The sequence below is a fragment of the Typopeltis vanoorti genome, chromosome 6 (assembly GCF_054136105.1).
Source record: "Typopeltis vanoorti isolate ZY-2024b chromosome 6, IOZ_Tvanoo_1.0, whole genome shotgun sequence".
Classification (NCBI taxonomy): Eukaryota; Metazoa; Arthropoda; class Arachnida; order Uropygi; family Thelyphonidae; genus Typopeltis; species Typopeltis vanoorti.
In genome coordinates, this window is record NC_143554.1 from 15,806,457 (window position 1) to 15,821,434 (window position 14,978).

Below are 14,978 nucleotides of genomic sequence, written 5' to 3' on the forward strand. Positions count from 1 at the left end.
AGCTTCTTAGTCATAACATTCTCTTGTTCTCACTCCTTATCTTCTTCTTCATATGCACTCTGTTCCTTCTAGTTAAAGGAGGTCATCCTCTTTTAATTCTGAATGGGAATTGAGCAAGTTTCTCACATTTTCATTATCCAGTTCATTAAATCCAAGTTCTTTTCCAATTGTGCTTATTTCTTCAATAATGTTAGATCTTGGATTTTGTGCACGATAAACTAGCATAGGCTTGAGTTTTAAAGTCGCCTTCTTCATTACCTCCTAATAGAAGTGTAAGATGATCTTTAGATATTTTGTATCCTGGATTAGAGATCAGTTTTGTCAATGTTGAATATTTGATGATCGTTATAATCACCCTCCTGAATTATCCTTTGCAATTCTTCAGGAAACCTGAAGAATCTATCAGGTAAAAATATTGAGAGCTTTTGCCTTAATATTCCTTGTACTAAGAGATATTCTTTTTTTGCTTACAATCCTCAATCCAGAGTGATAGACTTTCCATCTCACTGCAGATTGGCGACAAAATATTTTGCATAGATGGCAAAAAAAACAAATGTGATTTATAGAAGTTTTTACAGGTTAGTAAGATTATTTTTAGTCAGCCATGTCTATGAAGCACTCTCCTAACCTGAAAAAGTATGGTTGTATTAATTTGGCAAAAATGTGAGAGACTGTTATCTTAAGATCATCTCCTACATAGCTGTAATACTTCTTTTTTACAACATTAGAGGGTGCCAAATTGGGACTTTAGAGCTTTTGTCTATTACAATTTGAATTGTTTCACTTGCTCATTGTCATGTGTTAGCTGCAACATGTAATGTGCTCTGAAGATGCTGGTTTGAAATTACATTCAACACCTAAGCATGTCTATTAAATTAGTGAGGACAATGTACTGCACCAGTTGGGCAAGTAAAAAGAGAATTATCTGATGAACACTTTTAATTACCAGATATAGATTGCAAGGATTGCATGCAGAATCAAAGAGAGTGAATTTCTAAAGTTTCTGAGGAATATAGGAATAGGTATGTAAGAGTACCTGCCTACATACCTTAGCTGCATCCAGTGGAAGCATCATTATTTTAAAGTATGTGATTTGTTGTTAACTTCAGAGGATGTGGTTGTGAATGAGGCATCATCGCCGGTTGATGTGCAGTTATTTAATGAGCACATATCTATTGTATATCATATTAGTGTGAATTCATTGTATAACCAGAAGAGTGAGAGGTGGGGGGGGGGGATATGTTTCAGAGACTGAAAATGAGTAAATCAGAGGTGCATATAAGGTGTTGAGTAAAAGTAGCTATAAATAAGGCTATGGGGGTTGGATACTATTTGGAGGTGAGAGACATTGTTGGTGCATGGGAAAGTGGTCAAGGAAGTGCTTGAAGAAAGCGGTATCTGAATGTAGGAGAGGGTACCCAAAAATAACTGGAATCTGAACTTGGCGTGCACACATTTTCTAGTTATGGATGATGCTGCTAGGCATCGTGAGTATGCAGTTTTCCCTGCCAGTCTGGCAAGTGGCATTATCTTCTGTGAACTGGTTTGCTGTTCTGGCTGCTTTTTTGTTAGTGCTTACAAGCAAGTTTATACAGGATAACAATTTTGTGATGGCTAACCACAAGGAACAGAGAGTATGCATTCAATTTTGTATTCTTTTGGGTAAAACTGCAGCTGAAATTAGTATTATGCTTCAGCAAGCCTTTAAGGATGACACTTTAGGTAAAAGGTGTTGATTAGTGTGAATTGTAAAACACAGGCTTGCAATGTTTTACATCATTTGATCATTTGAATCATTTGAAGACTAACCACAATCTGGCCGATCTTCAAAAGCCGAAATGATGAAAACATCAAAAAGGTTTGCCAGGCAATCAATGAAAATCATCGAAAGACCAGTGAGTAAGTTTCTGAAGAGATGAATTTGTGTCATTGAATTTTAACAGAAAATTTGTAATTGCAACTTGCATCCACTAAATTTGTGCTTTCGTTGCTCACAGACGGTTTAAAAAAAAAACGTTAATGGTTGCTGCAATTTGAGGGAACAAGTTCTTAATGACAAGAACTTTCTTTCAAAAATTGTGACTGGAGATGATTCTTGGTGCGACAGTTATGATCCAGAAACAAAATATCTGCAGCTCAATGGAAACATGAAAATTCACCGAGACCCTAGAAGTCACATCAAATTCGATCAAACATCAAGACAATGTTGATTTGTTTTGTTAATGTGAATTAAGTTGTACATAAAGAATTTGTTCCTCCTGAACAGACAGTGAACCACATCTTTATCTCAACATTTCTAGAACCCGGCTTGATAGTGTGCAACAAAAACGGCCAGAAATGTGGAGTAGCAGAGATTGGTTCATGACAGTGCCCCAGCCCACACAGCCTTTTGCCCAACAGTTCTTGATGAAAACCCACGTGTCGATTGTTCCACACTCTCCCTACTCACCCAATCTCTCTCTCTCCATGTGACTTTTTTATTCCGACAGATGAAGAAAACAATGAAAGTGATTCGTTAATGTGGACGAAGTGAAAGAAAAGTCACTGCAAGTCATAATCTGTATTCTGGTTGAACAGTTCCAGAACTGTTTCTAGAAGTGGAAAAAATGTTGGGACAAGTGCATTAAGCTCACCATGAAGAGTACTTTGAAGCAGACTAAAATATAGTATTATAAACTTAAATATATTTTTTTAAATAATTCCAGTTATTTTTGGGTCATCCTTCATATGCCTGGAGTCAAAAGGATAAATTAGGCAGGAGTTAAATCGATGAATAGTTTCATAAGCAGTAGTTACACACAAAGAAAGGGTTGTGGAGGGATTATAAAGAAAAATGTGATTAACATGCCTATGAGCAGTATAAGGTATGGGCAAGAAGGGTGACTGGATGGTAAGCAACACCAAAGCTAATTATGAGAGAAAATTGGCTGACGAGGCCAAAAGAAACCCTGCAGAATTCTTTTTCTATGTAGCAAGTGAAAGGAGGAATGACTTTAAAAAGTGCTGATGGTGAGGAGGTAACAAAACCAACCCAAATAATTGAATTATGGAGTGAGCAATTTTGCAGGGGTGTACCATCTGGGTGGTGACATTGCAATGTCATATGTGACATTGACTGATTGGAGAATAGAGGTTGAAGAAATTGAGGTGCTTCAAATATTGCAGACCCTCAATACAAACACAGTCATGAGATTAGATGGCATATCAATCTGTGTATTATGAGAATGTGTAAGGGAATCATTAACTCTTCTGACGAAGCTGTTTATAAGCCTCAGTAATGGAAGGTGTCATTGGAGTGGAAAGAGGACAAAATAGTCCCATTGCATAAAGGAGGCTCCAAGAGAGAAGTAGCAAATTATAGGCCAATTAGCATCTCAGAAGTTAAGGTATTGTAAAGGTTATTGTAAGGTTAAGGTATTGTAAAAATTAGCGAAAGACAGAATTCATTACTGGATGGATAGGAATATGATACTCTATATGAGACAATATGGTTTTGTAAAGGTCTTGGCTTAATAATTTGCTTACTTTTTATAATCAAGTAACAATGGAGTTGGATAAGTGAAATAGCTACTCAGTGATATTGTAGACTTCACAAAAGCATTTGACAAGATTCCACATAGAACTCTGTTGCAAATGAGGATGGATATAAATCTGGTGATTTGGATGAGAAGGTGGCTGATGGACAGTATCATCATCATCATCATGCGTATCAAGGATTTAGGCCTAGCATGGCCTGTTCCGGCCTTAGAAGTCATCGTTTAAGAGGCCGTCCTGGTTTTCTTTTTCCTAATGGCTTGTACTTTAAGGCTTGTTTTGGTAATCTTTCTGTTTTCATTCTTTGAACGTGTTCCATCCATTTATGTTTATATTTTTTAATCTTTTCTATTACTGGTTCTTGGTTTAATTCTTTCATAATATCTTCGTTTCTTTTGTGATCAAATAGGGTATACTTTGCAGTTTTTCTCATGAACTGCATTTCTGCTGTTGTTAATCTTTGTTTGTCTTTTTGTTTTATTGTCCAGATTTCGCTTCCATACATTAAGACCTGTAGGGCTAATGTATTGTATACTTTTAGCCTGGTTTGTTTTTGAACTAGGTTTGGTTTAAATATAGAGTTAATTACTCCTGTTATTTTTAAATATTTTGCAATTTTTATGTTTATATCTTTTTCATTTTCATAAGTGATCATACATCCTAGGTAGTTAAATGATTTCACCTGTTCTAAGATCTTGTTATCTAATACTATTTTAGTTCTTGCTGGATCTTGTCCTTTAAAGGCCATAGTTTTTGATTTTTCCGTTGATATTATCATACCATAATCTTTGGATATCTCATTTAGATTTAAAATAGCTTTCTGTAAGTTATCTTCAGAATTTGTAATTATTCTTTGGTCATTGGCAGCAAAGAGGAAGAGTGTTTAAGTTAACTGTAGGAGAAAGTTTAATTCCTTGATGTAAATTTTTATTCCATTTTATTATTATTTCATTTAAGTAGATATTAAAAAAGAGTTGCTGAGAGGGGACATCCCTGTCGGACCCGTTGGTTTATCTCTCTCGTATATGATAGCTCGTGATTTAATCTTATTTGTATTTAATTATTTTCATATATACTTGAGATAGCTTTTAGGATATTATTTGGTATTTGTCTTTCTTTTAATATGTTAAATAATATGTTTCTTTTAACTTTGTCAAATGCTTTTTCAAAGTCAGTAAACGCAATATGTGTTTCTAAATTATATTCTCTTCTTTTCTCTATTATTAATTTTAGGCATTCATTTTCTCTGTTATTATTTATTTTGGGTCTATACATGATTATCCTTTTCTAAATCCATTTTCTGTACTTCTAGAATAAAGTTTTCGGAATATTTCATTAGTTTGTTATTTAAGATTATGCTATATATTTTGTAACAGGGATTTAGTATACTGATACCTCTATAGTTTTTAGGGTCATCTCTATTACCTTTCTTAAAGATAAGAATCACAATTGTTTTTTTCCATTCTATTGGTGGTATACCAGTTGAGTAAATTTTATTTAAAAATAATAAGAGTCTTTCTTTGAATCTTGTTCCTGCATATTTATATAGTTTTGAACCTAGCTTATCTTCTCCAGGTGATTTTCCGTTTCTTGTTTCTTTCAGGCTGATTTCTAATTCTTCTTCAGTTATTTCCTTTTCATTTTCGTTAATTTTTTGCCAGTTGTCTTTTTTAAAATATTTGTCTGTCCACAGTTCTGTGTAGTAATTTAGAAATTCTTCTAATTTCAATTCAGTGTTTAAGTGTTTTTAAATCTGCATTTAAGTGTTTCAAAATCTTATATACATTGGGTCTTATTTTATATAAATCATGTTCTAAATTAGAAACAAATTTATTCCATGATTCTCTGTCTTTTTCTGACTTCTCTTTTAGCTGGCTCTTATTCTTTTATATTCTATTTCATCTTCTAATCTTTTACTGCTTAACCATTTGTGATAGGCTTCTTTTTTCTTTTTGATTATTTCTTTGATTGTATCATACCAGATCTTTAGTTTTTTTCTTTTATTGAATTTTTTGGTCTTTTCTAAGCTTTCATTTGCTGCTGCATTTAGTATTGTTTTTATATTAAGCCATTCTATTTCTCTTTCTACATTTTGTTTTATTTTATTTAGATATTGGATAATTCTTTGTTCATATAGCCATTGTACATTTGTGTTATTCAATAGTCTAGTTTTATAAACAAATGTTTCAATTTTTCTTTCTGTTCTTGTTACTTGTATCCATTTAGGTGGTAATCTTAATTTTCTTTTAACAAGGAAGTGGTCACTGCTTATTTCATATCCTCTGTGAACTCTAACATCTAGTGAAAATTTTGATGTCTTTTCATTTAATATGAAGTAATCTAATATTTATGTTTATAGAAGGAATTCATTATTTTTAGGTTATTATAAACTACAGTCAGTCAATTTTTTACCATTTCTGTTTAGAGTGTGTTCTCCATGTATTCCTATATTATTATTAATTTTCGTGTTTCCAATTCTTGCATTGAAGTCTCCTGCTAAAATTATGTAATAATTTTTATTTATTTTATTATATATGTTTTGTAGCTGATTATAAAAATCAATATTATCCTGTTCTCTTCCTTCTTCTGGGGCATATAAACCAATTATTGTTAAATAGCTTCTATTATTCTTTCATTCCATAATTTATAATGCTTTAACTGTTTTGAAAGGGAGTTATGAATCCAAATCATGACTTCTGCTTGTGCTCTTTGGTCTCTGTCGACCCCACTGTATATCACATTAAAATTTTCAGTTCTCATAGTTCCTTTTAATTTCTTTTTTGTTTCAGTGATTACTGCCTATTTTAAAATTTCTTTCATTTAATAACTGGTCTAATTCTCTTTCTTTATATGCTATTCCTCATACGTTCCAGTTTGCTATGTGTATTATATTTTGTCATTTCCATTTTTGTTTTCCCTTTTCCATTCCAGGGTCGTTTCCCATAGATTCAATCCGATTATCTTTTTCTGTCAGCTTACAAGTAGGATTATGTTCTCCATGTCAGGGGACTAGCCTGACGATGGAATAGTTCAGTGGTAGGGCTGCTACCTTAAGGCTTCTGAACTAGCCTTCTTCCGAATTTAAACCCATAGGAGGAATAGGAAATTATACATATATTGAACAGGAAAGAGTAGATTATAGTAAGATTTATAGAGAGGGTATAGTTGTAAGGCCAGAAATGAAAAGACCACATTGCCCTCGAGTACTATAATAGCATAAGGGTCATAAAATAAGAAGAGTTGGCTGATAAGGCCTTATAGGAAAGATTAAAGTAAGTGGATCTTCCTCAAAGTAGAAGAAGGAGAGGATAGATCCAGCTAGGGATCCATGGGAGTGCCGCTTCCCTTACAATCAAGATGATTGCCCATTATGGCCCTGTTGGTCCACGAGTCCTTATTCAGTATATTCGGACCACCCCACCATATATATACGCACACGCATGCACACACACACACGAACAGTATCAAAGAGTGGTTTATGGAGGAGTTGAGTCCAAGAGAAGGTAAGTGACTAGTGGTGTACCACCCAGCTCCATATTTGGTCTTCTGTTGTTTAATTTGTATATGAATGATATAAGAAATGATTTGACAGAAAATATTTAGTTGTTTGTTCATGATACTAAACTTGGATAAGCAATGATAAATGAAGGTGATGCAAAGATCCTGCAGGAAAACTTAAACAGACTAGCAGTATAGGCAAAGGTGAATGGCTGCAAGTTTAATGTGGCCAGGTGTAAAGTTTGGGAAGAGATCAGAAGCTATGTACTATATACATGAATTGCAGGAAACTGATGAGGCCAGGGACAAAGACTACAAAAACAGCACATCCAATGACATGGTTGTTGAAGAACACACTAACAAGCAGGGATAGAGAGGTTATTATTCCCCTATATTGCAATAAGGCAGTGGAATAAGTTAAACATGGTTAAATGAAGATGATATTCTAACAGGAATAGAAATGGAAGAATACAGTTATTTTCATGAAGATAGAAAGGACAAGAACGGATGGGGAGTGCTGCTGATGATAGCAGGGGAATTATGTTCACATAAGGTAGACATGAAAGAGGGAAACAATGACAATAGTTATGAGTCAGTGTGGTGTAACATGGAGGTTGAGAGGAAGACTTATTTACTTGGATGTTGTTATAGGCCTGGGAATGTAGAAGGTGATGATGATAAAGAAATGTATAAACAACTTGGAGTAGTGAACAAAGGAAGAGTAATTATTATGGGTGATTTTAATTATGGCAGTATAGATTGGAATGAAGAGATAGCATTTGGGAATAAGGAAAATGAGTTCTTGAGAGATAACTAACTCAGACACCACGTGAAGGAGGGCATGCGAGAATCGAGTGTTCTAGATCTGATCATTTCATCAGAGGAATGGGGTTTTTGTGAAAGGTGATTCGCACTTTCCTCCAGATGGTGAAAGTGATCATGAAGTGATTACCTGAGTTGTGGCTAGGCATATGCAGACTTTTGAGAGGAAAGGATATACATGGAATTATAAGGCTGGTGATTATGACAAGCTTAGGAGACAGCTTGGAGCTATAACATGGAACGAGGAGTTGAGTGGTAAGGAAATAAATGCTGCATGCAAACTGACAAAGAAAAACATAACAACATCAACATGTGAATGTTGGATTCTGATTATATAGAGATTGAAGTAATTATTATTTGTTTCAGAATCCAGCATGATCTTCCATCACATAGGCAAAACTTGTAAATATTATTTAATGTAAATCACTTATTTTACAATTAAATATTCATATAACTACCTTAATTTTGTCTAATATTAAATTAATTAATCAAAGATATATGTATTAATAATGAAAATACTGTATTAAATATTATTAAGTTATTTTATTTATTACTATGTTAATATTATAGAATTTGTACTTGATAATTTTAACTGTGTATTAATTGAAATGTAAATATTCTCTATTTATTTCTGTTATAGAAGTTTAGAGTTATGCAATAGCTCAATTTTATTATATTTTATTTGTTGTCATGGAGACACATGAAGAAGCGAGCGCGAGTGGAACAGAGTGTGAGCTAGGACAAGGATAATAAAAAAATTATATAGAGGTAACAAGAGAGAGTTGGAACGGAAATTTTGAAGTGAAAGAAGCAAGGGTATAAACTAGAGAGGTGGAAGTAAATAAAAAGTTCTCAAGGGCAGAAGTTAAAGGGGATAATAATTATAAGCGAAAAAAGACGAAGTGAATTTTATAGTTAGCTGAAAGTAAAATCAGCAGTGATAATTAAAGGAATTTAATGCCGCAATCAGATAATATGAAGAAACTGGACGTTCAGTGAAGAATTCTGATTAAACCCAGTTAATCTCGAATTGCGACTTAATTCTAAATCGCCCTAAGCAGAACTGCACAGTGTTTAATTATTTAATGAGTGGTAACAAGGATAATCAAAGTACCTTACAGTTGATATTAGTCGTGAAGCGTGATTAATAGTGTTTTAGTTATAACTGCGGAGAAAGTCTTATAAATGTGTTCTTAAGTGCAACAAATATATTTTGAAAGTTATTCGCAACGTAATTGATGTACTAGGAACTGTTTCTGGTAAGCACTGACATATTGATCATTTTCAATGTATGAAGAATTGAATGTTAGTTACGCTATGTTTAACCTAACTTTAACTGTGGAAATTCTTTGCGAATGAGAACTTGAAAATAAGAATTGTTGAGAGATATTTACAGCAATTAGTGCCTGTGGTGTTCTTTAAGCGTATAGCATAGCTGAGAACTGTGTGGAAACCATTCAGATGGGAAGTTCTATTGTATTTAATTAAGTGTAGGAATTTTGTGACTCAGAAACTGAGAAGGTGTATGTAATGTTTGGAAGATTGAACTAATGTGATTGACTTGACCTAATATTTAACTTTATTCTATTGTTTAAAATTAGAGGTAGAATTTATGTATGTGTTATATAGCTTATATTAAATATTTCATTTGTTAATCTACTTATCATGTTTGCCTGAATTCCTTTTTATTGCACCGTTCACAAAAATTCAAATCTTGCGGGAATCCCAAGTGGAAAACAAATACTTCGGCCAGAATGAATGAGGAGACTGCTAACTAACTGTCTGTGAATTGATCCTACTATTTTATATAGACTAATCTAAGGATAGAGTGGCGCAGTATAATAGAAATTTCTCTACCTTGGATTAGTGACCAATTCTCAATTAGTTTTTTTTTTTTTTTTTTTTATGAAAGTGACTTGTAACAAGATGGCGGATTCGAACATTGGAAAAAGAGAACGTCACGACATGAATGTATTCTGAAGGTCAAAATGGTGAATGCATGTGTAGCTTAAGCATGATATCTGGAAAAAGAAGGTACTTTGGAGGAAGTACAAGATGAATAATGGTAATAATCAGATACGTGAAGAGTATAAAGAACAAGCCAGGAGACTGACTCTCTTAGTAAGGAAAACAAAAGTACAGTATGAGAAGAAATTGGCAAAACAGTTGAAGAAAAATATTAAAGAGTTTTGTAGATATGTGGCAAGTATAAGGAAGAAAGATCATGGTAAGATGATATATGGTAACTGCTGCTGAAGACATTGTGTATTCAGTGATAACTTTATAAGAATGTTTCATTCTGATCAGGGTGGAATCATTAGGATCTTAAGAGGACACAGGAGAAGATGGCTTAATTGTGATAGTGGCCCCTTGCCTTTAATACATAGCATCATACATCTCCTCCAGGAGATGTGCTTTGCATTAAGTGTAAATATTAAGAATAGTGATCAGAGCTTATTCACCTTTTACCATGAGTTGCCTTGGTCTTGCACTACGTGTGGGATCACCTAGACTTACAATACTTGCAGGCGCAAACTTGACTTACTTGTCTGTTTGCTTACTTGGGAAATGGAGTAAAACCAGGTTGAAAATAGTTTGGTATCTTTAACATTTATTATACCCAAGGTAAAATACTTCCTACATCTATCTCTCCTCCTGAGATTTTTATTTAATAAGGTTAAAACACCTTATGGTAACATGGGATCACCTAGACTTGCAATACTTGCAGGCGCAAACTTGACTTACTTGTCTGTTTGCTTACTTGGGAAATGGAGTAAAACCAGGTTGAAAATAGCTTGGTATCTTTAACATTTATTATACCCAAGGTAAAATACTTTCTACATCTATCTCTCCTCCTGAGATTTTTATTTAATAAGGTTAAAACACCTTATGGTAACGTGGGATCACCTAGACTTGCAATACTTGCAGGCGCAAACTTGACTTACTTGTCTGTTTGCTTATTTGGGAAATGGAGTAAAACCAGGTTGAAAATAGCTTGGTATCTTTAACATTTATTTGCTGTTTTAAGGATACTTGTGACATAAGACTGAATGATAAATGCACATAAACACAAGAAAGATATTTAATTAACCAAATATTTTGGTCTGGAAATAGCAGACCATCTTCAGTGGTATTACAAGAACAGTTTTAAAAATACAAGCTACAATTATACAATGCCTCATCAGAAGAGCCAAAACTAATTGTTCTACTTTTGATTATCTACAGAAAGAACTTTCTACTATCCAACAACACATGAAACTCAGTGGCTTTTCTAAAAAAAGTACTCAACATCTTCTCAATTCTTATAATTCTCCACAAAACAACAAAGTTTCAATACGTCGAGTGCCTATTCCTTATATCTCCGGTATTTCAGAACCTATCGCAAGAATTTTAAAGAAATATTATTTAACAATTACGTATTCACCTATTAACAAATTGTCTTCTCATTTTACTGCTCCTAAAGACAAACGCTCAACTTTATCTCTTCCTGGAGTTTAACAAATTCCTCTTGCAACTGTGATCTTTCCTATTTTGGACAGACTGGACGTTCTCTTGAAAAAAGAATCCAAGAACATCAATCCTCCATTCTTCACAACAAACCTGAAAAGTCTGGATTGGTTCAACACAGGATCGAAACTGACTACAGCATCTTCTGGTCCAGGACTCACCTCTTAAATAGATCCCGTTATAGGTTCGAACGTTTGTTCAAGGAAAGCGTGGAGGCCTTACTCCATCATCCCAACCTGAATCGTAATGACTGTATATCTATATCAAAAATATGGGAAAGTCTAATCAAGATTACTCATTAATTTTTTTTTTTTTTTCAATCATGTCTCTACTTCAAAATGTTCCGTTTTATACTTAATACTTAATGATATAACATCATGCGCCGTGTTCTATTTTTAACGATCTATTGTTAGTATTCTAGCTTGTATTTTTTAAAACTGTTCTTGTAATACCACTGAAGATGGTCTGCTATTTCCAGACCGAAATATTTGGGTAATTAAATATCTTTCTTGTGTTTACGTGCATTTAACATTTATTATACCCAAGGTAAAATACTTTCTACATCTATCTCTCCTCCTTAGATATTTATTTAATAAGGTTAAAACACTTTATGGTAACTTGTTCTGGTAAAATACTTATGAGTTCTGTATTACTAAAATCTTGGTATTTTTAGCCTGGCTCCCACTGATGAGACCTCAATAAAGGTCGAAACCGGTCTGGGTAGTGGCCCCCTTGCCTTTAATACATAGCATCATACATCTCCTTCAGGAGATGTGCTTTGCATTAAGGGTAAATATTAAGAATAGTGATCAGAGCTTATTCACCTTTTACCATGAGCTGCCTTGGTCTTGCACTACGTGTGGGATCATCTAGACTTGCAATACTTCCAGGCACAAACTTGACTTACTTGTCTCTTTGCTTACTTTGGAAATCGAGTAAAACCAGGTTGAAAATAGCTTGGTATCTTTAACATATATATACATATATATATATGTAGAAAGTTTTTTACCTTGGGTATAATATATGTTAAAGTCAAGCTATTTCAAATATAAACCTGGTTTTTTACTCATACTTGGGAAATGGAGTAAAAAACCAGGTTTATATTTAAAATAGCTTGGTATCTTTAATATATATATATATATATATATATGTGTGTGTGTGTGTGTGTATGTATGACGATTCATTGACTCGGTTGAAATACACATTGTGAAATAGAGTTGAATGGCTTAAACCGAGAGTTAGGTAAAAAAAGGGGGTTTAATAGTAAAACACGACTAGTTTCGGCTTGTAACAGCCTTCATCAGGTGACATTATAAAAGAAAAGAAAAAACACTAAACACTGAAGGTTAAAAAAACTATGAACAACATACAGAGTCTCTATACATAATTAACATGAAAATGTTGTAGTTGTATTTAAAGCCGTTCTTTCGTTTCTTGCATTGTTGGGAGAGTGTGTGCTTGCAGCATATCGTGAACGTCATTACATGATTACAGCTGAATGACTATCTGGGAGGTTGTAGCTCAAGTTATTATTTAGATGTTCAGGGTTGAGTATGATTTCCCTAGATTCTACGATTTTTCTCTCTAATTCATCATGGCAATGAAAGATGTTGGTAGATTTGTCCCAGCGGACTGTATGACTTGGGTTTTCATCATTAGGATCAATCGAGAAAAGGATATGGCTTGATAAGGCACTGGCTCACTGTCTCTTGTAAGCAATGTCTCTCATGTGTTCCTCCATAAGTAATTCAATAGATTTGTCCCTTTGGCCAAAATAAGGATTATCACAATCACACCATATTTTGTACACACCGGGATATTTAAGATGATGATGACAAGGTTTTGGTTGGCTTATTAAGGAGTGGATTTTTGAAAGTGGAGTGAACAAAGTTCTGATATTGCATTTTCTTAACTAATTGGCTAATTTTTGTGAAACTGAACTTCTGTAAGGAATAGATATATTGCCCTTAAATGTATTTATTTCTTCTGTGTGATGACTAGGAGGGTTAAGAAAGAATTTTTCAATAATTCTTTCAGATTTTCCATTAAGTAGGAAAGTAGTTTTGAGAGTTTATTTCTTTTTGAAGTTCATCTGGGTCATCAAGAAGAGAGCGAGCTCTATGTCCCAAGATAGAAATATATATATATATATATATATATAAATTCCCTCATGAAAGATTGCCAATCTACAGATGTAGTATTTACAACATGGTTAGATAATCTAAAAATTCTTTTCTGGTGACAAAACACAGAACGTTTTCAAGCTGTTTCAGACCCCTTCCCCCACAATATGTGAGGATAACAGTGATCTCAGAATGAGAAATCATGTTCATCTGCGACCTAAAGACACTCATACATATTCATGACCATGATGAGATTTGGCCTTACAACCTGTTGGTTGGAGAGCAGTGTTCTATCCACTCAGCTAAACAGGCCAACCAGTTACTCTGCTACTTCCAGACTTTATCATTAGGGCAATATACTGAAGTGAAAAAGTAGTACTCTCCAATCATGATCCATATCCATCAGAGTAAAAAACTTATGCAGCATCAACTGTTGCTCCACAAGATCAATTTTTGTTGTACAGTGTGTCTAAGTACAGGTTCTCTATGTCATTATATACCATCCAGTCGTTTTCGACTCTCTTGATGATCTTGTGAACAAAGGCTTACAGTAATTCTAAGTAATTGTAATTCTTTCAGTAATTTTTTTTATGCTGTCCATCCAACTCTTTTGTGGTCTTCCTCTTCTTCTCAATCCCTCAATCTTCCCCAACATAAACCTGACTTTTCCAATGATTCTTCAGCTCACTTAATGTGTCCAAAGTACATCAACTTCTGTTTAGTAATCATCACCTCCAAGAAGCATTCTCTTTATATTCTTTACCTTCTTATTGGACATTCTTGCAGTCCACGAGATACTTAATAGTCTCTTCCACTCCCATAATTCAAATGAATCAATTTACTTTGTCTTTCTTCTTAATAATCCAGCTTTCACATCCATACATCACTAATGGAAACCATTGGTTTGACAATTCTAACTTTCGTGGCCTTACTCGCACCTCTATCTTTCATAATTTTTGTCAGCTTTAACACTACTTTTTTTTCTCATGGCTATCCTTTTAATTTCATCTTTACATTTACCATCAGTTCTGATTCTGGACCCAGTAAATCATAACTTTCAACAATTTCTATTTTATCTCTCTTGATTATAAATTCATTTAAATTGCCAGAAGCCATCACTTTTGTTTTTTTGATGTTTAAATTTAGTCCGCCTTTGTTGCTTTCCGTCTTAACCAATAGAATCAACCGCTCCAGATCTTCCTTAGTTTCTGCTATGAGAGTTGTATCATCTGCATATCTTAAATTATTTATTTTTCTGCCACCAATCTTAATTCCACCTGGATATCTATCTAAATCAGCCATTCTCATAACATACTCACTATACATATTAAAAAGGTAGGGCAACAAACACTTCCTCTCCTCAAACAGTGTCTGTTTCTCCAAAGACTGTTTTTACTGAAGCTTCTAGTCATACAGCTCTCTTATCAAGAGAATTAGATGTTCAGGTATTCCCATTGATCTCATTAGAATCCACAGTCTGTTGTGATCCACACA

The 14,978-nt window shown here is 33.9% G+C and overlaps 1 protein-coding gene across 1 annotated transcript in view; it reads left to right on the forward strand.

Annotated features, from left to right (window-relative positions):
• The window catches only part of Vps13D (vacuolar protein sorting 13D), a 1,260,195-nt gene that overhangs the window by 1,035,320 nt on the left and 209,897 nt on the right, over window positions 1-14,978 (forward strand). The gene's annotated exons all lie outside the window — the stretch shown is intronic.